This window comes from Anomaloglossus baeobatrachus, chromosome 11 (genome assembly GCF_048569485.1).
Source record: "Anomaloglossus baeobatrachus isolate aAnoBae1 chromosome 11, aAnoBae1.hap1, whole genome shotgun sequence".
Classification (NCBI taxonomy): domain Eukaryota; kingdom Metazoa; phylum Chordata; class Amphibia; order Anura; family Aromobatidae; genus Anomaloglossus; species Anomaloglossus baeobatrachus.
In genome coordinates, this window is record NC_134363.1 from 23,414,224 (window position 1) to 23,440,266 (window position 26,043).

The window sequence follows — 26,043 nt, forward strand, 5'->3', positions numbered from 1 at the left end:
CCTTTTTATCCACAGCCTGTTTTCCCTGCCCTCTCTGGATCCACACTTTCTTCTCTCTCAATGTGGAGTAAATCTTTGTATAACCCCCTCCCCCTGCTATCTCTAACATGGAGAAAAGGTAGGGGAAGAGCATAGCACTATACGTTTTACTTTGTTCCTACACAGTTCATTCCCAAGATATACCCCCCCCTTCCAGAATGTATATGTAGTATTTTAGCCAAGGGGGCGTGGTCAACTATTTTTAAGGGTCCCGCCCCATTAGCATATAAGACCAGATTTATAAAAAGTAAAGATGGGGGTGCGCGGGTGCTATATTGGAGGAACGAAAGACAAACATAAGTGGATTTAGGAGAATAGTGGCATTTACACCAAATAAATAGCCTGACTACACAGCATGGGGTCACCGTCACTTCCTAATGAACTTATGCTTTTACACAGCAGTCAATGAGAATGATCAAAGCTGCAGTTCCAAGCATGAAAATTCCTTCATTCCTAACATATACCCTCCCCTTCCAAATTGAACATGTAGTCTTTTAGCCAAGTGGGTGTGGTCAACTCTTAAGGGCCCCGTCCAATTAGCAAATAGGACCGCATTTATAGAAAGTGAAGATGGGGTGATGTGGTGCTTTATCTGAGGAAAGAAGGAGAATCATAAGTGGATTTAGGAGAATAGTGGCATTTGCACCAAATAAATACCCTGACTACACAGCACGGGGGTCACCATCACTTCCTAATGAACTTATACTTTTACACAGCAGTCAATGAAAATGATCAAAGCTGCAGTTCGAATCATGAAAATATCTTCATTCCTAAGATATACCCTCCCCTTCTAGAATGTACTTGTAGTCTTTTATCCAAGGGGGTGTGGTCAACTCTTTAAAGGGACCCACCCAATTAGCAAAGAAGACCAGATTTATAAAAAGAGTGAAGACAGGGGTAAGGCTGTGCTATATCGGAGGAATGAAAGAAAGATAGGTGGATTTTGGAGAATAGTGGCATTGTCATCAAATAAATAGCCATACTACACAGCATGGGGGTCACCGTCACTTTATAATGAATAAGCAAGTGATATATAAGTGGATTTAGGAGAATAGTGGCATTGTAAACAAATAAATAGCCCGACTACACAGCATGGGGTCACCGTCACTTCCTAATGAGGAAGTGGATTTGCTGACTACACAGCAAGGGGTCACCATTATTTCTAATGAAGAAGCGAGTGAAATCTAAGCAGATTTAGGAGAATAGTGGCATTGTCACCAAATAAATAGCCAGACTACACAGTACGGGGTCACCGTCACTTTCTAAAGGCCCCGTCACACGCAGCGATATCAATAACGATATCGCTAGCGAGCGTGCCAGCCCCCGTTGTTGGTGCGTCATGAGCAAACCGCTGCCCGTGGCGCACAAAATCGTTAGGAGCCGTCACACGGACTTACCTGCCTAGCGACATCGCTGTTGCCGGCGAACCACCTCCTTTCTAAGGGGGCGGTTCGTGCGGCGTCACAGCGGCGTCACTAAGCGGCCGCCCAATAGAAGCGCAGGGGCGGAGATGAGCGGGACATAACATGCTGCCCATCTCCTTACTTCCTCATTGCCGGCGGCCGCAGGTAAGCTGCAGGTCGTTGTTCCCGAGGTGTTACACGTAGCGATGTGTGCTGCCTCGGGGACGACGAACAACCTGCATCCTCAATAATCAACGATTTTATGAAAATGAACGACGTGTCAACGATCAACGATAAGGTATTTTTGATCGTTAACGGCCATTCGTTGGTGTCACACGCAACGACGTCGCTAACGATGCCGGAATCCGTCACCCCGGCGATATATTGTTAGATACGTCGCTGCGTGTGACGGGGCCTTAATACTTTCTAATGAGGAAGCGGGTGCAACATAAGTGGATTTAGGAGAATAGTGGCATTGTCACCAAATAATAGCCAGACTACACAGCACGGGGTCACCATCACCTCCTTATGCTTTTACACAGCGGCAGATGAGAATTATCCGAGCTGCAGGTAAGCATAAAAATGGGATATTTCAGAGCCCTTCATCAGATAGGAGCCAGGGTTCACTCTACTTCAGACTCCCATAACACAATGGAGCGGAGTCTGAGTAATTTAGAAGAGTTCGAGAAGAGTTAAACAGCAGCCAAAAGAAGAGAGAAAAAAAGCAGGTAATCATCATGGAATAGTAACCTCTGTGTAACATTATCTCTCAATGACAGATAGAATTTTTTGTATCCGGAAAACTTTTGATGCATTATAAAGATGTATTATGTATTTTGTCAGTACTATGTCCTTTGTTCTCTCCAGTCCTTGATCAACTCCACATTTCATCTCATCACAAACCTCGGCTGAAACAATTTACTGACTTGATTTGCTGACATACTTCATTGGCGTTAGATAAAAAGGTTCCTACATCAATGACTTCAAAATTCTTTCCTCTTACGTTTTATCGTACGTGACATGCGGCCATCAAGGAGATTTCAGCTCAAACACGATTCACTTAATAAGCTGTTCTACCGGGCATCGGTTCCGTACACATCTGATATTGATGACATATCCTGAGTCAACATTTTGTGATAGTTTTATTGAATAAAAATAATCAAAATTGAGAGTCAACAGTGATTAATATATTTTAATAGCTAATTGCAATAGTAAATCACAACTTTAAATAGTCACATGTTCCATCATGTGATGGCGGTTAGAGAAAAACTGACCACTATGAAGAGAGGAGATTTTTGGAACTTTGTGGAGCATAGTTGTCTGTAACCTTGGTGTTTGGCTGCTATCTTGTTGTTTGTTGTTGATTTCCTTTTGTCTATGTTCCCCTTCCTCGGTGTTGGATTATTTTAGTGGTCATGTCTAGTGCACTCACTGAACTGGGCACGTTACGATGGCGGAGAGAAGGACCTGCTTAGAGATGTTAGAGAGCGAACACAGGTTAGTGTCAGATATGACCTGTCTCATCTATCCCTACCATAAGGGCCTTCCTACCCCCTTTCCGTCCCATTGTAATTTCTGTGTACCACCATACGCCGGTCATCACCTAGTCCGTGTGTGACACCTTGTATCTATCAATCTATATCCATCTGTCACAAGTGTCTCCTGTCCTTGAGAGACTTGTGACAGCTCTGGGATCGGAGTGTCACGGTTTCGCCTCCCCGTCCATATGGCCAGGGAATGGAGCCTTCTCCCGGGCCTCACTTCCGGAGCTTGGATGCTTTAAATACTGTCATCTCCGGTGAACCAGCACTGTCTATAAGCTTAGCACTGCTTTGCCTTTGATTGCTGGTCCCTGTAAGTGTGATCCTGACCAGTTCCCCCTCTGTGCCCTCAGTCTCTGTTCTGTCCCCTAGTCGTTCTGCCATTCCTCTGTCCCACCTCCTTCCTTCCCACAATATCCCCGGTTATTCCCCCCCTCTCCTACCTACCCACTCGGTTGCTTCCTCTGGTACAGACCTCTGCGTTACCTAGACACTGCCTTAGCTCATTCTTCCGGTCTTCCTTCTCCCTGTACTGTATATGACCCGGCCTGCCTGACCATCCTTCGCTTCTGCTTTCTGGCTAATGCTGTGAGACTCTGCACCAGCACACACTGTAAGTTCCCCTCCTTGCTTATTCAGCTCCATGTAGTGTCTTTCCCTGCAGGACTCCAGCTCCCCCTAGTGGCAGCCTGACACTGAGCTTCACATTGCCCTGTAAACCTCTGTATCTCAAATGGGTTTTGCTTTCTGTTGGTGCAACAAGAGTTAATGTTATTTTCATTGCTGGTAGTTGCTAGCTAGACCAATCTAAGGTGCATTCGGTTTGTGATCACTCCCATTGCCTTTAAAGAGTCACAAGTTCTATCACATGATGCCGCTTATAGATAAATCACTCTGAATTGACCATCTTGGAGAAAGGACGTTTTATGGAAACTCCTGGAGTCCAGTTGACTGCAGCCTTGGTGTTTGGCTGATACCTTCCTGTTCATTTATATGCTTTTATCTATATTCCCCTGTGTTGGATTATTTTACTGGTCACTTCTAGTGCACTCACCAGCCTTGCACTAATACAGTATAAGTGAAGGGATAGCAAGGGACTAGGCATGTTATGGTGGCATGGGGGGGGAACCCATGTAGACAAGTTAGGGAGCAGACACAGCTTAGTGTGAGATATTACCTGTCTCACCACTCCCTACCATACGGGCCTTCCTACCCCCTTTCCATCCAATTGTAACCTCTGTGTTCCACCATACACTGGACATTGCCTAGCCAGTGTGTGACACCTTGAATCCATCTCCTATCTATATCGATCTATTTTTCTAGATCTTGGTCATTGGGTCATAAAAAATGTCTGCAACTTTCCAATATACTGTTTCCCTTCCTGGCTTGTCTGAAGATCGATTCTCTCGATAAGTGAATAAGGATATTGATGTTTAGGTTTGAAGGATGAATCCTGTCTTGACTATGTATGTCCATCTCATACCTCTGAGCTTATATTACGATTAGGGATGATCGAAAACCTCAAATATTTGGCTTTGCGAATATTTGCCAAATAGGTCGCCGCTATTCGACTATTCGCGAATATTCGATGCGCAATGTAAGTCTATGGGAAACCCGAATAACAACTATTCGAAACTATTTTGGCTTCCCAGAGACTTACATTGCACAACGAATATTCGCTTAGCGGCGACTTATTCATCGGATATTCGCGAAGCCGAATATTTGAGGCATTCGATCATCCCCAATTACGATGCATTTGCCGGCTGGGGATGTTCCATGCCTGAATCAAGGCCTCATATGTGCAAATATTGGAGTTTATGGAATAACTCAGCTCTAACTTCTTACAGTCATCACACGAAATGTCATAGTCACAGGTCCCATACCGCCCGGGTATCAATGTGGGGTTTTGTGGAGGTGCTGACGTCAGGGGCAGTGGCTGGAGGCCGCGGTGTCTACAATGCCGCCCCTTCATCACTCCCCTTTTTCTTCAGCTCATCGGTAACATACGGACATTAAGACTTTTACCCTCAAGGTTTCCTTTCTTCAGACTGGATTCTTTCTAATTAATACAGACGCCCGGCTCCTTGGAGACTCCTTTGGTCTATGGAGACCATTTAGTGTGGTATGGACATTATGTGCAATTAGGACCAAGACGCTCATATTTTAAGATCTGGTATTTCTTAGTCCATGAGAAATGGAAAGAATTTTTTTGGAAAAAAGAATTCCAAGTGAAATAAACACAGAAAACACAAAGTTCCTTATATAAACTGCATGAATCAATCACTTATAGCAACAGAGTAACCTGATGAAGCCAATTTATATAAGGAGGGAAATCAATCTATAGTGGGGCAAAGAAGTATTTGATCCTCTACCGATTTTGCAATTTTTCCCACCTACCAAGAATGGAGAGGTCTGTAATTTTTATCAGAGGTAGCTTCAACTGTGACAGACAGAATCCCCCCCAAAAATGATTTTTAAATAATTAATTTGCATTTTATTGCATGAAATAAGTATTTTATCACCGACCAACCAGCAAGAATTCTGGCTCTCACAGACCTGTTATTTTCGCTTTAAGAAGTGCCTACTCCGCACTCATTACTTGTTTAATCAATTACACTCCAACCTCTCCACCATAACCAAGACCAAAGTGCTGACTAAGGACACCAGGGAGAAAATTGTAGACCTGCACAAGGCTGGGATGGGCTACAGGACAATAGGCAAGCAGCTTGGTGAGAAGACAACAATTGTTGGCACAACCATTAAGGGGGCTTTACACGCAGTGACATCGCTAGCGATCTCGTTAACGATTGCAACGATTTGCCGAGAACGCTCATAGGTCGTTTTGTAGCGGTCACATGTAACTATCTCTCAAACGACACAACATCGTTCAGCGATATATTGTTTGACCAAGGCAGTTGTGTGGTCATTGTCACACAGCATTCCTCCCAATGATTCCAGCAACGACAGAGGCATATAATTGTGTCCGCCTTATCAACCATGCCTGCCAAACCAGAACGCAGTTGTCACCAGCAATCAGAGCGGAGGAGGCATGGAGCATAGCTTGTAAAGAAACGCCTGCGTGGCTGATGACAGATGCACTAACGATGTTGTTCATCGTTGGTAGGGTGTCACACGGAGCAATATGTCTGCTGCGTTCCAAACGACCTACAATATTTTGAAAATGAACGACGTGTCAACGATCAACGGTTTTCGCTAGTTTTAAGATCATTCGGAGTCGCACGTAGGTGTCACACGCAACGACGACACTAACGATGACGGAAGTGCGTCAGGAAAACCGTGACCCCGACGACATATCGTCAGATAAATCGTAGCGTGTAACAGGGCCTTTAGAAAATGGAAAAAAAAACACAAGATGACAATCTTACTTGGTCTAGGGCTCCTTGCAAGATCTCGCCTCGTGGGGTAAGGATGATTCTGAGAAAGGTCAGAAATCAGCCCAGAATTACGTGGGAGAACCAGGTCAATTAGCTGAAGAGAGCTGGGAGCACATTTGAAGTAACACACTATGACATCATAAATTAAAATCCTGTAGGAAATGCAAAGTTCCTCTGCTCACGCCGCACAAGTCCAGACCCAGTTCACGAACGACAATCTGGATGATCCTGAGGAGGCATGGGAGCAGGTCATGTGGTCAGATGAGACCAAATTAGAACTTTTTGGTATCAATGCCCTGGCTGTGTTTGGAGGAAGAAGAAGGATGAGCACAACCCCAAGAACACCGTTCCCAACTGTGGAGAATGGAGGTGGAAACATCATACGTTGGGGGTGCTTTTCCGCAAAGGGGCAACACAACTGCATCAAATTGAAGGGAGGATGAATGGGGTCATGTATCACAAGATTTTGGCTAAGAACCTCCTTCACTTAAGGCCCCGTCACACACAGAGATAAATCTTTGGCAGATCTGTGGTTGCAGTGAAATCATGGACATATTGTTGCATTTGTACACAGCCACAAACCTGGCACTGATTGTCCACAATTTCACTGCAACCACAGATCTGCCGCAGATTTATCTCTGTGTGTGACAGGGCCTTAAGTAAGAGCATTGAAGATGGGTCATGACTGGGTCTCCCAGCATGACAATGACCTGAAATACACAGCCAAGGCAACTATGGAGTGGCTCTATGAGAAGCATTTCAAGGTCCTGGGGTGGCCTAGCCAGTCTCCAGACCTGAACCCAATAGAAATTTTTTGGAGGGAGCTGAAACACAATGTTGCCCAGTGACAGCCCCAAAACCTGAAAGATCTGGAGAAGATCTGTGTGGAGAGGAGTGATCTGAAAGATCTGGAGAAGATCTGTATGGAGGAGTGACCTGAAAGATCTGAAGAAGATTTGTATGGAGGAGTGAGCTGAAAGATCTGGAGAAGATATGTATGGAGGAGTGACCTGAAAGATCTGGAGAAGATCTGTATGGAGGAGTGACCTGAAAGATCTGGAGAAGATCAGTATGGAGGAGTGACCTGAAAGATCTAGATGAAGATCTGTATGAAGGAGTGACCTGAAAGATCTGGAGAAGATCTGTATGGAGGAGTGAGCTGAAAGATCGGGAAAAGATCTGTATGGAGGAGTGACGTGAAAGATCTGGAGAATATCTGTATGGAGGAGTGACGTGAAAGATCTGGAGAAGATCTGTATGGAGGAGTGACCTGAAAGATCTAGATGAAGATCTGTATGGAGGAGTGACCTGAAAGATCTGGAGAAGATCTGTATGGAGGAGTGAGCTGAAAGATCTGGAGAAGATATGTATGGAGGAGTGACCTGAAAGATCTGGAGAAGATTTGTATGGAGGAGTGACCTGTAAGATCTGGAGAAGATCTGTATGGAGGAGTGACCTGAAAGATCTGGAGAAGATCTGTATGGAGGAGTGAGCTGAAAGATCGGGAAAAGATCTGTATGGAGGAGTGACGTGAAAGATCTGGAGAAGATCTGTATGGAGGAGTGACCTGAAAGATCTAGATGAAGATCTGTATGGAGTGACCTGAAAGATCTGGAGAAGATCTGTATGGAGGAGTGACCTGAAAGATCTGGAGAAGATCTGTATGAAGGAGTGACCTGAAAGATCTGGAGAAGATCTGTATGGAGGAGTGACCTGAAAGATCTGGAGAAGATCTGTATGGAGGAGTGACCTGTAAGATCTGGAGAAGATCTGTATGGAGGAGTGACCTGAAAGATCTGGAGAAGATCTGTATGGAGGAGTGACCTGAAAGATCTGGAGAAGATCTGTATGAAGGAGTGACCTGAAAGATCTGGAGAAGATCTGTATGAAGGAGTGACCTGAAAGATCTGGAGAAGATCTGTATGGAGGAGTGAGCTGAAAGATCGGGAAAAGATCTGTATGGAGGAGTGACGTGAAAGATCTGGAGAAGATCTGTATGGAGGAGTGACCTGAAAGATCTAGATGAAGATCTGTATGGAGTGACCTGAAAGATCTGGAGAAGATCTGTATGGAGGAGTGACCTGAAAGATCTGGAGAAGATCTGTATGAAGGAGTGACCTGAAAGATCTGGAGAAGATCTGTATGGAGGAGTGACCTGAAAGATCTGGAGAAGATCTGTATGGAGGAGTGACCTGAAAGATCTGGAGAAGATCTGTATGGAGGAGTGACCTGAAAGATCTGGAGAAGATCTGTATGGAGGAGTGACCTGAAAGATCTGGAGAAGATCTGTATGGAGGAGTGACCTGAAAGATCTGGGGAAGATCTGTACAGAGGAGTGACCTGAAAGATCTGGAGAAGATCTGTATGGAGGAGTGACCTGAAAGATCTGGAGAAGATCTGTATGGAGGAGTGACCTGAAAGATCTGGAGAAGGTCTGTATGGAGGAGTGACCTGAGAGATCTGGAGAAGATCTGTATGGAGGAGTGACCTGAAAGATCTGGAGAATATCTGTATGGAGGAGTGACCTAAAAGATCTGGAGAAGATCTGTATGGAGGAGTGACCTGAACCAAATATTAAACTTCTGTTTCTGTATTGTATCAAATACTTATTTTCCCCACTGTATGTATCTATTTTATTGAGCTCACCTTCCACATCTCAGCAGGTTTATCAATGTAAAACATTTATTTTGCCCAAACCTGATGATGATAATTAGAGAACAGCAATGACTGTAGCACAGAGGAAGAATATCAGTAAATGTTCTGCAGGTGACAACAGTCACCTATCAGTAGGACGTGCACCGGATGTCGCTGGGAATGACTTCAGCACATCTGCGGCCACAGGACATCACTAGTCTCTCACACTGCTCTGGGAGGATTTTGGCCCACTCTTCTTCCAGTCTCTTCCACACTTCTTTGACTGTTGGGGGTTTTTTGGCCATAACTTTGTCACCAAGGATATTCCAGAGGTTTTCTATTGGGTTTAGATCAGGACTCTGGGCTGTGGCCATTTCATTGTTTCTAGGAGCTTCTTTCCCCATTTTGCTGTGTGACAGCAGGCAATCTCCTGCATGAAAATTGCTGCTGATTGAGTGATGAACACAAGTAAGGAACCACGTGTTGTGAAGAAGGTTCTGATCCACACTTGCATTCACTCTGCCATGTAGCTGTATGAGAGGTCCAACTCCTGCTGCAGAAAACATTTCCCAAACCACGACCCTTCCTCCACCGCCTCTCACTGACTTCTTAACACACTTTGGGTTCAGTCTTTCCCCAGTTTGTCAATGAACATAATGTTTCCCTTCAGACCCAAATAATTTAATCTTGCTTTCATCACTAAAATGACCTGTGGCCACTTCTTCTGTGCCCACACAACATGCTCCTCTCCAAAGATGAATCTAGCCTTGTGATTCTTTATGCTAATGAGAGGTTTGGTCCCTGCAGAGTGGGCTTTCAGTCCAAATACTCTTACACGTCGTGACACTGTATGACAAGACAGATCCTAACCATGTTCAGTGCTCAACTGTTCAGCAATTCTAGCTGCAGTGGTGAAATGATTACCCATGGAGAGTTTTCACATTATCCTGTCCTCTCTTGCATTTGTCTTTCGAGGGCACCCAGCCTTCTTGGGGGACTTGAAAGAGTTTGTGATGTTGTAGAGATACAATATTCTCAAAATCACAGACTTGGAATGACCAACTTCTCTTGCTATGGCTGATAGGGTCACCCCTTTGGTCTTCATCTGGACAACCTGCTGCCGGAGGCTTTCAGTCACTTTGGAACGACAAAGTCAGTGCAAACTGGAAAGTTTGGCACCAGTTACATAGGGTTTGTCAGATAATTATGGAAATTAGCACCTGAAAGTGTTCTCTAATTTTGATCCGTGCTCTTTTACATTTATCTCGTTTACAATTTTATTATTTGCTTTACAATATATTTAATTTATGAAATAAGAGGAAAATCCTGCGAGTTTCCTTATATTAGGATATAATCAAATTGGACGACACAATGACCGCAACATTTAGGAAATTGTGTGTTCTCTAATTTTGATCTCCAGTGAAGGTGAAATAATTGGAGTTTTAATTTTCGAACTTTTAAGTTCACAGGGAGATAAACCACCACCGGAGATATCTGGCAGATGCTTTCTCCCCTCTCCACGGTGAAAAGATGAGTACACTTGGCTGAGCCGTGAGCTCCTGTACATTGGGGTCTCGGGAAAGAGAAATATCGGGAAAGCGAACATTCGTCATGTTTATAGCCTGAATTCCAGCATCTCTCGTCCTGCACAGGTTTCTCATATCCAACGTTTCCCCATCGAGTCACAGAAATGCTGAGATTTATAGGAATGTGCTGCTGTTACTGGGGGAGCGAAATCACAGAGAGGGGGAAACTCTGGAGATTGCAGCACTCTCCTCCCTCCAATTAGCTGTAATGGTCCCGGTAATAATGGCTCCATCAGGTGGGATCGCTGTCTGCGACTCCTGAGAATACAAGAGCAGCGCTCGCCTTCTCCCAAATATGTGACACCTGCATTATCATTATCAGCAGGGAACCCACACACAGCGCAGGGCTCACATCTTCCATGTAGCAGAGCTGACTTTGTCATTTGGCTAATGGTGACATTACAGATAATACTCAAAGTGGCATAATTTTGTAGGGTGGAGCAGAAATGGAGGCACAAAATTTCACCCTCACCCCACCCCAGTGGCAGTGGTAGTGGCATTGTCAGTATTCTGTATATTCCTGTTTATGCAGAGTGCAGCAGTAGAGGGGATGATGTCATCAGTAAATGAGCTCTGCATAGGCAGCAACCAAAATGACAAAGCTTAGCATAATGAAGTGAGCTTTGTCATATCAATTATTGCCTATGCAGAGCACAGCAGCTGATGTCAAACTCATCTCGACTCCTGTGCTCTGCATAGGCAGCAACCAAAATGACAAAGCTTAGCATAAAGAACTGAGCTTTGTCAGATAAGTTATTGCCTATGTAGAGCACAGCAGCTGATGTCATACTCATCTCGACTCCTGTGCTCTGCATAGGCAGCAAACAAAATAAAGCTTAGCAATGAAGTGAGCTTTCTCATATTAATCATTGCCTATCTAGAGCAAAGCAGCTGATGACAAACTCATCTCGCCTTCTGTACTCTGCATAGGCAGAAACAAAAATGACACAGCTTAGCATAATGAAGTGAGCTTTGTCATAGCAATCATTGGCTATGCAGAGGACAGCAGCTGATGTCAAACTCATCTCGACTGCTGTGCTCTTCATAGGCAGCAACCAAGATGATAAAAAGACAAGCAGCTAAGACAGAATGGAATAAAATGCATCTAACACTGTCTTCAAAATCTTCAATTTTATTTTTACATTTTACCAGACCCTAATATTAAGGATTTCTTTAGGGTTAGACATATACCAGTATAGGCCCAGAATGGGGAAAATGTATACCAGGATGTGGAACATATATACTAAACTAAGGGACATATATATCAGGATGGGGGGGTAATATACCAGGATGGGATCAGGATGGGGATCATATATTCCAGGATGAGGGACATATGTCAGGATGGACCCAGGATGAGGGACATATATTCCAGGATGGGAACAGTATGGGGATCATATACACCAAGCTGGAGGACATATATACCAAGATGGGGAACATATAATCTAGGATTGGCACATAATTACCAGGATGGGACGATGGTGAGGACATATATACCAGGATGGGGACAAGATGACAAACTGATCTCGACTGCTGCGCTCTGCATAGGCAGCAACCAAGATGAGCAGCTAATGAATGAAGACAGTATGGAATCAAATGCAAATGTATCCAATACTGTCCTCAAGATTTCAATATTGAAGACTGCTTCAGAGTTAGCCATAGGGCTTAGGTTAGAGCAGACCTGGGCAAGGGGCGGCCCGCGGGCCACATCCAGCCCGCCTACTCTCTGTGACCGGCCCGCCTGGCTCAGGGCGTCCTTGCTGGCCGGTCAGTGATGAGGGCAATCTGACCTCTTGTCTGGAGCTTCGGGAGGCCCGTGGTCAGATTGCCCTCATCACACGCTACGTGCCGGGCAGGGAACAGAGGACAGATCCTGCAGCGCCGCACAGTGTAGGCAGCGGAACGCAGGAATCTATCCTCTGTTCCCTGCCCGGAAACTTTCTCCGTGACACACACGCGCGCCCTGATGTCATCAGTACGGCGCGCGTGTGTGTCATTTGAAAAGTTCTCGCCCGGCAGGAGAAGAAGCTGCAGAAGCCGGGGCCCGTACGGAGAGAAGCAGCGGCGGGCCCCTACAAGAACATCGGCGGCGGGGCCCCTACAAGAACAGCAGTGGTGGGGCCCCTACAAGAGAAGAAGCATCTCGGCCGGGGCCCGTACAAGAGAAGAAGCATCTCGTCCGAGGCCCGTACGGAGGTACCTGAGGAGGGAGAGGTGAGTAATAACCTGAGGGGACAATGGGGGGAGGGGGATGCAACTGGTGAGTAATATTTGGGTGTAGTGATGTAGTATATGGGAATGTAGTTTTACAGGTGTAGTATATAGGGGTCTAGTGATATATATGGGGATGTAGTGATGTATATTACAGGTGCAGTATATAGGAGTGTAGTGATGTATATTACATGTGCAGTATATAGGAGTGTAGTGATGTATATTACAGGTGCAGTATATAGGAGGGTAGTGATGTATATTACAGGTGCAGTATATAGGAGGGTAGTGATGTATATTACATGTGCAGTATATAGGAGTGTAGTGATGTATATTACATGTGCAGTATATAGGAGTGTAGTGATGTATATTACATGTGCAGTATATAGGAGTGTAGTGATGTATATTACAGGTGCAGTATATAGGAGTGTAGTGATGTATATTACATGTGCAGTATATAGGAGTGTAGTGATGTATATTACAGGTGCAGTATATAGGAGGGTAGTGATGTATATTACAGGTGCAGTATATAGGAGGGTAGTGATGTATATTACAGGTGCAGTATATAGGAGTGTAGTGATGTATATTACATGTGCAGTATATAGGAGTGTAGTGATGTATATTACATGTGCAGTATATAGGAGTGTAGTGATGTATATTACAGGTGCAGTATATAGGAGTGTAGTGATGTATATTACATGTGCAGTATATAGGAGTGTAGTGATGTATATTACATGTGCAGTATATAGGAGTGTAGTGATGTATATTACAGGTGCAGTATATAGGAGTGTAGTGATGTATATTACATGTGCAGTATATAGGAGTGTAGTGATGTATATTACATGTGCAGTATATAGGAGTGTAGTGATGTATATTACATGTGCAGTATATAGGAGTGTAGTGATGTATATTACAGGTGCAGTATATAGGAGTGTAGGGATGTATATTACAGGTGCAGTATATAGGAGTGTAGTCATGTATATTACAGGTGCAGTATATAGGAGTGTAGTCATGTATATTACAGGTGCAGTATATAGGAGTGTAGTCATGTATATTACAGGTGCAGTATATAGGAGTGTAGTGATGTATATTACATGTGCAGTATATAGGAGTGTAGTGATGTATATTACAGGTGCAGTATACAGGAGTGTAGTGATGTATATTACAGGTGCAGTATATAGGAGTGTAGTGATGTATATTACAGGTGCAGTATATAGGAGTGTAGTGATGTATATTACAGGTGCAGTATATAGGAGTGTAGTGATGTATATTACAGGTGCAGTATATAGGAGTGTAGTGATGTATATTACAGGTGCAGTATATAGGAGTGTAGTGATGTATATTACAGGTGCAGTATATAGGAGTGTAGTGATGTATATTACAGGTGCAGTATATAGGAGTGTAGTGATGTATATTACAGGTGCAGTATATAGGAGTGTAGTGATGTATATTACAGGTGCAGTATATAGGAGTGTAGTGATGTATATTACAGGTGCAGTATACAGGAGTGTAGTGATGTATATTACAGGTGCAGTATATAGGAGTGTAGTGATGTATATTACAGGTGCAGTATACAGGAGTGTAGTGATGTATATTACAGGTGCAGTATACAGGAGTGTAGTGATGTATATTACAGGTGCAGTATATAGGAGTGTAGTGATGTATATTACAGGTGCAGTATATAGGAGTGTAGTGATGTATATTACAGGTGCAGTATATAGGAGTGTAGTGATGTATATTACAGGTGCAGTATATAGGAGTGTAGTGATGTATATTACAGGTGCAGTATATAGGAGTGTAGTGATGTATATTACAGGTGCAGTATATAGGAGTGTAGTGATGTATATTACAGGTGCAGTATACAGGAGTGTAGTGATGTATATTACAGGTGCAGTATATAGGAGTGTAGTGATGTATATTACAGGTGCAGTATATAGGAGTGTAGTGATGTATATTACAGGTGCAGTATATAGGAGTGTAGTGATGTATATTACAGGTGCAGTATATAGGAGTGTAGTGATGTATATTACAGGTGCAGTATACAGGAGTGTAGTGATGTATATTACATGTGCAGTATATAGGAGTGTAGTGATGTATATTACAGGTGCAGTATATAGGAGTGTAGTGATGTATATTACAGGTGCAGTATATAGGAGTGTAGTGATGTATATTACATGTGCAGTATATAGGAGTGTAGTGATGTATATTACAGGTGCAGTATATAGGAGTGTAGTGATGTATATTACAGGTGCAGTATATAGGAGTGTAGTGATGTATATTACAGGTGCAGTATATAGGAGTGTAGTGATGTATATTACAGGTGCAGTATATAGGAGTGTAGTGATGTATATTACAGGTGCAGTATATAGGAGTGTAGTGATGTATATTACAGGTGCAGTATATACTGCAGTGAATATTCAGTGAGTATAATTACCGGCCATAAGGAGCGAGAGGCAGCAGAGGCAGAGACCGCATTGCTGGAGAGAGGTAAGTATAGAAAATCTTTTTATTATAAAGACCCGTGTTTTCTCTGGTATTTGTCACACTGATGTCACACAGCAGGGCCACGAGGGGTCACACAGTCTGTAACTTACTGTTTGTATATGAAGGGATAGTATATATACTGTATACAGTATTGGGTAAAACTGAGTTAATTATATTAGTCCGGCCCACTAAAACCATCCCAATTTCTCATGCGGCCCCATGGGAAAATTAATTGCCCACCCCTGGGTTAGAGATAAATAGTAGAAGGTCAAAAGGGCGTCTTATAGGTCCAGTACGTCTATGGTGTGAAAAACACGGCATAAGGGTAAGGCAGACATCCAAATCATCTGGTACCATCTGCGAAATGTATCTTATTTCTTTTACATACTGGATCTGTTACAGATGACAACTGTCCATGTGAACAGGTCCTTATCATTACCTGCAGTCAGTTTTATAGGAAACCTCAGATAACAGATTCTCCATTCATAAGTGGACTAATGATAAAATCAGCTCAGCTACATCTGATGTGAATCACCACTGAGCCCTGCGCAGCAAAATGTGTCTAAGCAGACAGAAGCCTGGGATCAGATGGCTCAACTCAAAATCCTGCTGTGTTCCTGCATTTTTCCATTTTCCCTGTGAAGGAGTGCAAAGGATGGCGGCTTTATTCTTGCAAACTGAGAGCAGTATACTAATACAGGGACATGTGTAATAAAGCATGGATGTCATAGACCCAGCATGTGTAATAGCAGCAGAAAAGCCACACACACACACTATATATACTATATACACTATATATACACACGTGTGACGGGCTTTGTAAATATTAGCCTTTACATATTCCTGAACATTCCGCATAGAATGTTACTGACTCTTTAATGATAAATCTCTTCTCTTCCGCCACATACATTGATCAGCCAGAAACAATGTAACTGATAAAATGCACCAACCGAAAACAAGAAGTGTCAGTTTAGAAATTAACCATTTCATGCCCTCTACTGATTAATCTGGGGGAGAAAAAACCCATCATAAAACTCAAATAGAGAGTTAAAGGGGTCCCTAAAAGGCAAGGGGGGCAGCACAGAAGAAGAGGGGGCAATTCCATCTCATTGACTATCATAAACAGTTGAGATCTCATTGAATGTAGAATGTGAAAACTGATTATTTTACTAATTCCCATCTACTGCCTGTTTTATGTATCAAATAAATGTTTACAATCATGTTTGTTGTTATTGTAAACAGTCAACAAGATGTCAGATTTGTGATCAATGTCTGGAGTAAAACTGATACATGAAAAGTGCAAAGAATGTGAAAACTGAGCAAGTGGAGAATATTCAGACACCAGCAGAATAGTGAGTGCAGCTCTGGAGTATAATACAGGAGGTAACTCAGGATCAGTAATGTAATGTATGTACACAGTGACTGCACCAGCAGAATAGTGAGTGCAGCTCTGGAGTATAATACAGGAGGTAACTCAGTATCAGTAATGTAATGTATGTACACAGTGACTGCACCAGCAGAATAGTGAGTGCAGCTCTGGGGTATAATACAGGAGGTAACTCAGGATAAGTAATGTAATGTATGTACACAGTGACTGCACCAGCAGAATAGTGAGTGCAGCTCTGGGGTATAATACAGGAGGTAACTCAGGATCAGTAATGTACACAGTGACTGCACCAGCAGAATAGTGAGTGCAGCTCTGGGAGTATAATACAGGAGGTAACTCAGGATTAGTAATGTAATGTATGTACACAGTGACTGCACCAGCAGAATAGTGAGTGCAGCTCTGGGGAGGAGGTAACTCAGATTCAGTAATGTATGTAATGTATTTACTACAGTAGAATAGTAATGTATGTACACAGTGGCTCCATCAGCAGAATAGTGAGTGCAGCTCTGGAGTATAATACAGAATGTAACTCAGGAACAGTACAAGATCAGTAATGTATGTACACAGTGACTGCACCAGCAGAATAATGAGTGACGCTCTGGAGTATAATACAGGAGGTAACTCAGGATCAGTAATGTATGTGCACAGTGACTGCACCAACAGAATAGTGAGTGCAGCTCTGGAGTACAATACAGGAGGTAACTGAGGATCAGTAATGTATGTACACAGTGACTGCACCAACATAATAGTGAGTGCAGCTCTGGAATACAATACAGGAGGTAACTCAGGATCAGTAAGGTAATGTATGTACACAGTGACTGCACCAGCAGAATAGTGAGTGCAGCTCTGGAATACAATACAGGAGGTAACTCAGGATCAGTAAGGTAATGTATGTACACAGTGACTGCACCAGCAGAATAGTGAGTGCAGCTCTGGAGTATAATACAGGAGGTAACTCAGGATCAGTAATGTAATGTATGTACACAGTGACTGCACCAGCAGAATAGTGAGTGCAGCTCTGGGGTATAATACAGGAGGTAACTCAGGATAAGTAATGTAATGTATGTACACAGTGACTGCACCAGCAGAATAATGAGTGCAGTTCTGGAGTATAATACAGGAGGTAACTCAGGATCAGTAATGTAATGTATGTACACAGTGACTGCACCAGCAGAATAGTGAGTGCAGCTGTGGAGTATAATACAGGAGGTAACTCAGGATCAGTAATGTAATGTATGTACACAGTGACTGCACCAGCAGAATAGTGAGTGCAGCTCTGGAGTATAATACAGGAGGTAACTCAGGATCAGTAATGTAATGTATGTACACAGTGACTCCACCAGCAGAATAATGAGTGCAGTTCTGGAATATAATACAGGAGGTAACTCAGGATCAGTAATGTATGTGCACAGTGACTGCATCAAGAGAATAGTGAGTGCAGCTCTGGAGTACAATACAGGAGGTAACTGAGGATCAGTAATTTATGTGCACAGTGACTGCACCAGCAGAATAGTGAGTGCAGCTCTGGAGTATAATACAGGAGGTAACTCAGGATCAGTAATGTAATGTATGTACACAGTGACTGCACCAGCAGAATAGTGAGTGCAGCTCTGGAGTATAATACAGGAGGTAACTCAGGATCAGTAATGTATGCACACAGTGACTGCACCAGCAGAATAGTGAGTGCAGCTCTGGAGTATAATACAGGAGGTAACTCAGGATCAGTAATGTATGTACACAGTGACTGCACCAGCAGAATAATGAGTGCAGCTCTGGAGTATAATACAGTTTACAGGACCCAATGACCACAATGGAATATGACCAGTATACTTATGTCGGTGTCAGTTCCCACAGGGCTTATCTCCTGTAATATGTACATGTTGGATTCCTTGTAGTAGTGATTGCGCTTCCTTAACCCCGAGCAGTAACACATTAATAACACTTAATAACATCTTGTAAACATGGTAAGTCATTGTCTCGCAGAAACAATAGTGACGGATCCGATCCAAAACACAGAGCTCCAAACCTCTCGAGATATTAACAATTTAGCCATAAACTTAACACATTCACTGCTGGATGTCTGATTGCTATTAGCAATCTAATTAGCAAACCCTGCACTTTTTTTTCCTGGCAGAGATCCACATTGCAGCTCCCTCCATTCCTTTACTGGGAAAGTTGGGTGACAGTCAGGTCTCCAATAAAGTGCTGAATAATAGAAGAATTTACTGATACATTGTATCTTCTTCTGTTACTGATGTAGCAGAGCTGCTGTATAATACATTGTATCTTCTTTTATTAATGATGTAGCGGAGCTGCTATAGTGAGACCATTGTCACCCAACTTTCCCAAGGGCAGAAACCAAAGAGTGGAAAAAAGTTGATTGGAAGAAAATAATAAATGGATTTTGCATTTCTTATGATTTTTATAGAGCAAAGTTAACCAGCAGTCCTATGTAAGAACACATCAAACAATTGTATCACAATGCATTCTAATGCATGCAACAAACTCAGCTCTGCTAAATCACTCCTATTAGACAATTTGGGTAAAAGTGTTTCCTTTTCTGTTCCTAATAGATCCATTAGATCCGCAGCCTCTATGGTAAGTGATGCAGCTCTTACCTTGTATACACTGGGGGTCTTGGAGGAGGAGAGCCCCTTCTGCAGTGTGAGCAGTGCTGTGCTGCAGGCAGTGTGCACACAGTCCTGCCTCATCTCCTGCCTGATCCTATGCCCAGCCCTTGTAACCCCTTCCTGCCTGGGAGCCTGGATAGCAACACAGCTTCTCTGAAGAATGAATGTCTTCTATTCTCTGCCTGAATCCAGTCCAGTGAGCAGAGAGTAAGCAGAGCTGAGCTGAGGTTGTCACTGAGCTGTTGCTGATTTTTAGCTTTTGATGTCATCATAAATCCTGCCAAACGACAAACTCAGCTCTGCTACATCTCTAGAAATGATTCCGTATTGCATATATACATTCTGCACTATGTGATGTATCAGGAAATATGGTCACTTTTGCTTGTAAACACTGATCGAAAATATAACACAACTCTTTTGTTTGTGCTCCCATTGTTCATGAACTGAACTCAAAGTTTCTTTGTACAAAAAAGCCTTTTGTCTCAAATATTGTTGATAAATTTGTCTTAATCTGTTAGTGAGAACTTCTTTTGTGGATGTAATCCTCCACATCACAGGTGTGAGAGATCAAGATGCTGATTAGACAGCATGATTACTGCACAAGTGTGTCTTAGACTAGTCACCATGATTATTGCACAGGTGCACCTTAGGCTGTCCAGCATGAATATTGCACAGGTGCACCTTAGGCTGGTCAGCATGATTATTGCACAGGTGCACCTTAGGCTGGTCAGCATGATTATTGCACAAGTGTGCCTTAGGCTGGCCAGCATGATTATTGCACAGGTGCACCTTAGGCTGCCCAGCATGATTATTGCACAAGTGCACCTTAGGCTTGCCTGCATGATTATTGCACAGGTGTGCCTTAGGCTGGCCAGCATGATTATTGCACAGGTGTGCCTTAGGCTAATCAGCATGATTATTGCACAGGTGTGCCTTAGGCTGGTCAGCATGATTATTGCACAGGTGTGCCTTAGGTTGGTCAGTGTGATTATTTCACACCTGCACCTCAGGCTGGTCAGTATGATTATTGCACAAGTGTGCCTTAGGCTGGCCAGCATGATTATCGCACAAGTGCGTCTTATTGCACAGGTTTGACTTAGGCTGGCCAGCATTATTGCACATGTGTGCCTTAGGTTGGCCAGCATGATTATTGCACAGGTGTGCCTTAAACTAATCAGCATAATTATTGCACAGGTGTGCCTTAGGCTGGCCAGTATGATTATTGCACAAGTGTGATTTAGGCTAGCCAGCATGATTATCGCACAAGTGCGTCTTAGGCTGGCCAGCATAATTATTGCACAGGTGCGACTTAGGCTGGCCAGCATGATTATTGCACAAGTGCGCCTTAGGCTGGCCAGCATGATTATTCACAGGTGCGCCTTAGGATGGGCAGCATGATTATTCACAGGTGCACCTTAGGATGGGCAGCATGATTATTGCACAGTTGCACCTTAGGCTGGCCAGCATGATTATTCACAGGTGCGCCTTAGGTTGGTTAGAATGATTATTGCACAGGTGCACCTTAAGCTGATCCCAACAAGGTTGTTTTTTGAAACAGATTTAGTGTAGTTTATTGCCCAAATTCGCATATCTATACTAGCAAAGTCAATGATAATTCTGAGAACTGTGCACACGTTGCTTCTTTTTTTCCTTGTAGTTTTGGACACAGTAAAAAAGCTGCAGCATGTCAATTGTTGGTGTCGTTTTTTTCCTGCATTTTGTAGCCTTTCCAGGCATTGATTTTACAAAAAATATTGCATGGCAAAAAAACGCACCAAAAATGCACCAAAAAAGTTCTGCAGAATCTGTCATAATCTCCGGGAGGCTGATCTGTATGTTTCATCGTCCTCATCGGGGTCTCCACCATTAGTGTGCCATCAATGCCAGCAGATCATACTGCCCTTATGGGGCCCGTGAGTCAGGGAGCAAAATATTTAAAATAAATAAATAATAGACACTATATGGAGACGTATGTGCCCCCCACATATGACCTCCAGGGGCTTTTGTGACCTCCAATCCTACATACATGCAGTTGGCTCCTCTGCAGATATAATGGCTCTCGTTATTCTGGGATGGATTTCTGCAAGATTTTGGAGTCATCTCCAGGAATTTTTGCTTCTCATCCAGAAGGACACTTCTGAGGTGACCTTCGTGTCTTGTAGAGGCTGGGGTCACAGTCTCCATTATAAGTATTGGATGAGACCGAAGTCTGAGCTCTGTGCGGCCGGTCAGGTTATTCCACCAAATTAGAGTCTGTATGGAGCTTGTGCACTGGGCGCAGTCATGAGGAATAGTAAAGGACCTTCCCCCAAAGCTAGAAGATACAATTGTCCGCAATGTCTTTTATTGAAAACTACAATTTTCCATCTTTGGGACTAAGGGTCCAAGTCACCCCCTGATAACAGCTTGTAGCATTATCCTCCTCGACATCTGTACAGCGGGCACAGTGCAGTCAGGGTTTAATGTTCTCCATTTACCAAACCCAGACTCTTCAATCAGATGCAGATAGAGCAGTGCGATCCACCACTGCACAGAACACGTCTCCTCCAAAGTCCAGCGGTGGCGGCTTTACACTGTTCCATCCGACGCTCAGCATTGTGCTTGGTGATGTACGGCTCGGCAGTGTGCTTGGTGATGTACGGCTCGGTATTGTGCTTGGTGATGTACGGCTCGGCATTGTGCTTGGTGGTGTACGTCTCTGCATTGTGCTTGGTGATGTACAGCTCAGCATTGTGCTTGGTGATGTACGGCTCAGCATTGTGCTTGGTGATGTACGGCTCAACATTGTGCTTGGTGATGTACGGCTCAGCATTGTGCTTGGTGATGTATGGCTCAGCATTGTGCTTGGTGATGTATGGCTCGGCATTGTGCTTGGTGATGTACGGCTCGGCATTGTGCTTGGCGATGTACGGTTCAGCATTGTGCTTGGTGATGTATGGCTCAGCATTATGCTTGGTGATGTACGGCTCGGCATTGTGCTTGGTGATGTATGGCTCAGCATTGTGCTTGGTGATGTACGGCTCGGCATTGTGCTTGGCGATGTACGGCTCAGCATTGTGCTTGGTGATGTATGGCTCGGCATTGTGCTTGGTGATGTACGGCTCAGCATTGTGCTTGGTGATGTACGGCTCAGCATTGTGCTTGGTGATGTACGGCTCAGCATTGTGCTTGGTGATGTACGGCTCAGCATTGTGCTTGGTGATGTATGGCTCGGCATTGTGCTTGGTGATGTACGGCTCAGCATTGTGCTTGGTGTTGTATGGCTCGGCATTGTGCTTGGTGATGTACAGCTCGGCATTGTGCTTGGTGATGTACGGCTCAGCATTGTGCTTGGTGATGTACGGCTCAGCATTGTGCTTGGTGATGTATGGCTCGGCATTGTGCTTGGTGATGTATGGCTCAGCATTGTGCTTGGTGATGTACGGCTCGGCATTGTGCTTGGTGATGTACGGCTCGGTATTGTGCTTGGTGATGTACAGCTCGGCATTGTGCTTGGTGGTGTACGGCTCAGCATTGTGCTTGGTGATGTACAGCTCGGCATTGTGCTTGGTGGTGTACGGCTCAGCATTGTGCTTGGTGATGTATGGCTCAGCATTGTGCTTGGTGATGTACGGCTCAGCATTGTGCTTGGTGATGTACGGCTCAGCATTGTGCTTGGTGATGTACGGCTCAGCATTGTGCTTGGTGGTGTACGGCTCGGCATTGTGCTTGGTGGTGTACGGCTCAGCATTGTGCTTGGTGGTGTACGGCTCAGCATTGTGCTTGGTGGTGTACGGCTCGGCATTGTGCTTGGTGATGTACGGCTCGGCATTGTGCTTGGTGATGTACGGCTCGGCATTGTGCTTGTGGTGATGTACGGCTCAGCATTGTGCTTGGTGATGTATGGCTCAGCATTGTGCTTGGTGGTGTACGGCTCAGCATTGTGCTTGGTGGTGTACGGCTCAGCATTGTGCTTGGTGGTGTACGGCTCGGCATTGTGCTTGGTGATATACGGCTCGGCATTGTGCTTGTGGTGATGTACGGCTCAGCATTGTGCTTGGTGGTGTACGGCTCAGCATTGTGCTTGGTGGTGTACGGCTCGGCATTGTGCTTGGTGATGTACGGCTCGGCATTGTGCTTGGTGGTGTACGGCTCATGTACACAATGGACACATAATACATATCGTGCAGGTTTCTCCCGTTGCTCGTTGTGGATGATACATAAGCTGATGTTTGCAGATCGCTCGTGCTCTTAGTGATCTCCTGAGCATTTATTTTCCTCTGTTTCACTGTAACAATTAACCTTTATGGTCGTCTTCTTCTCGGTGGAGTCGTAGACGGCAGCTCTGACACTGCTAACACCAACATTCTGGATACAACAGCAATAACCCCCCACTTATCACTAGTTACCAGTACTGAGCCCCCGAGCATGGTAGTGCCCGCTCATCACTAGTTACCAGTACTGAGCACCCGAGCATGGTAGTGCCCGCTCATCACTAGTTACCAGTACTGAGCCCCCGAGCATGGTAGTGCCCGCTCATCACTAGTTACCAGTACTGAGCACCCGAGCATGCTAGTGCCCGCTCATCACTAGTTACCAGTACTGAGCACCCGAGCATGGTAGTGCCCGCTCATCACTAGTTACCAGTACTGAGCACCCGAGCATGGTAGAGCCCGCTCATCACTAGTTACCAGTACTGAGCACCCGAGCATGGTAGAGCCCGCTCATCACTAGTTACCAGTACTGAGCACCCGAGCATGGTAGAGCCCGCTCATCACTAGTTACCAGTACTGAGCACCCGAGCATGGTAGTGCCCGCTCATCACTAGTTACCAGTACTGAGCACCCGAGCATGGTAGTGCCCGCTCATCACTAGTTACCAGTACTGAGCACCTGAGCATGGTAGTGTCTGCTCATCACTAGTTACTAGTACTGAGCACCTGAGCATGGTAGTGCCCGCTCATCACTAGTTACCAGTACTGAGCACCCGAGCATGGTAGTGTCCACTCATCACTAGTTACAAGTACAGAGCACCTGAGCATGGTAGTGCTCACTCATCACTAGTTACTAGTACTGAACACCCGAGCATGGTAGTGCCCGCTCATCACTAGTTACCAGTACTGAGCACCCGAGCATGGTAGTGTCCGCTCATCACTAGTTACGAGTACTGAGCACCCGAGCATGGTAGTGCCCACTCATCACTAGTTACGAGTACTGAGCACCTGAGCATGGTAGTGCCCGCTCATCACTAGTTACCAGTACTGAATGCCCGAGCATGGTAGTGCCCACTCATCACTAGTTACCAGTACTGAATGCCCGAGCATGGTAGTGCCCGCTCATCACTAGTTACCAGTACTGAATGCCCGAGCATGGTATATATATCCATAAATACATATATTCGAGTTATAAAAACGTCACTGAAGATGGACAACCTTTTAAGTATTTCAGTTATTTCTTCTTACTTCTGCATTTCGCTGTTTTCCGCAGATTACTCACCCTCATTACTCATCCTATGACAGCTCAGTTGGGATGTTATATATGTGGCGCCCCTGACCTGGTCAGGCACCACTGAGTACTGCACCCATGCTGGGGACAGTACAACACAGGTAATCCAGAAGGCTGACCGGGGTGTGGAACACAGGCGCATAGTGATCAGGTCTCACACATGTACCCATGAGAGGACCCCTGGGGATCCCAGGAGGGGGAAAAGCCTTCGCCTTCACTGGAATAGTGGAGGGGGCCAAAAGCCTCCATCTCCTCTCAAGGGGTGTGGTAGAGAGCCTGGATGCTAGGTGGCGTAGGCAGGCACAAAAGGGAAAAGAGAAGGAGGAGTAAAGAGTCTAGAGTCTGCAGCAGAGTGTGGAGGAGTGAGGAGCAGGAAAGTGAAGCTCAGACAGGAGCAGCAGTGAAGGTCCCAGATGTGAGCCAGGCAGTGCAGAGTCCAGGGAGCTCGAGTGAGGAGCAGATCCCGTGGGCTGCTGTAGTCTGACAGCGCCCGCGCAGTGTCTACCGACGGGGGAGAACGGTCACCTAGGAGTGCTACCCGAAACCCATCTCCAGCTAGAGAGAGAGCACAGAGTGGGAAGTAAGGAGACTGCTAGGGAGTACCAGGCCCAAACGGGCGGCAGATCCCGGAGCGGGGATAGATCCACCTTTCCTTGCTAAACCTGCCGGTGTGGGGCCCTCAAAGCCCACACCACAACACCACAAAAGCCGCAGCCACGTAGCCACAGTTAGGGCCCATAGCTCACAGGAGGCAAGCAGCTGGAGTGAGCTGGTCCAGGCCACAAGCAAACGGCAAACGAAGGGGAGTGAGGCTTCAGCAACTTCCCTGGGTGACCCCCATAGGGACTAAAAGTCGGGGTCACCCCAAACCACCAAGGGCTAAGGAAGGCGAGTTGGTAGTCACCATCAGAAGTCAGCCTGAAGGATACCTGGTTCCCGCCTGGTTCATCCCAGCTACGCCCGGGTTACTCACCCTGCCACCTGAAGTGAGTAAAAACCCTGAAAGACATTCTGCCTGTGTGGAGTTATTCTGCGCCTTGTGGTTCTACGCACCTACACAGGGCCCTGGGGCTTGCCTCACTCTCAGGAGGCTATTCCAACTAACTGCACTCACCATCAGCCCCAGGCGTCCCTCAACCTGCAGTGGCGGTCCCCACTGACCGCAATACTGAGAGTGGCGTCACGACAAGAAGAAGATCTCCTACCTGTGACCAGATCCAGCTGAGTGGAGTCCCTGAAGGTAATGCACCGACACA

At 45.0% G+C, this 26,043-nt stretch overlaps 1 protein-coding gene across 1 annotated transcript in view; it reads right to left on the minus strand.

Annotated features, from left to right (window-relative positions):
• LOC142256030 (chemerin-like receptor 1) overlaps positions 1 to 19,349 on the minus strand; it is a 140,591-nt gene extending 121,242 nt beyond the window's left edge. The window contains exon 1 of the mRNA XM_075327525.1: positions 19,293 to 19,349. The gene's annotated coding sequence lies outside the window, so the exon portion shown is untranslated. The remainder of the gene's footprint in view (positions 1 to 19,292) is intronic.
• Between the last annotated feature and the right edge of the window lie 6,694 nt (positions 19,350 to 26,043).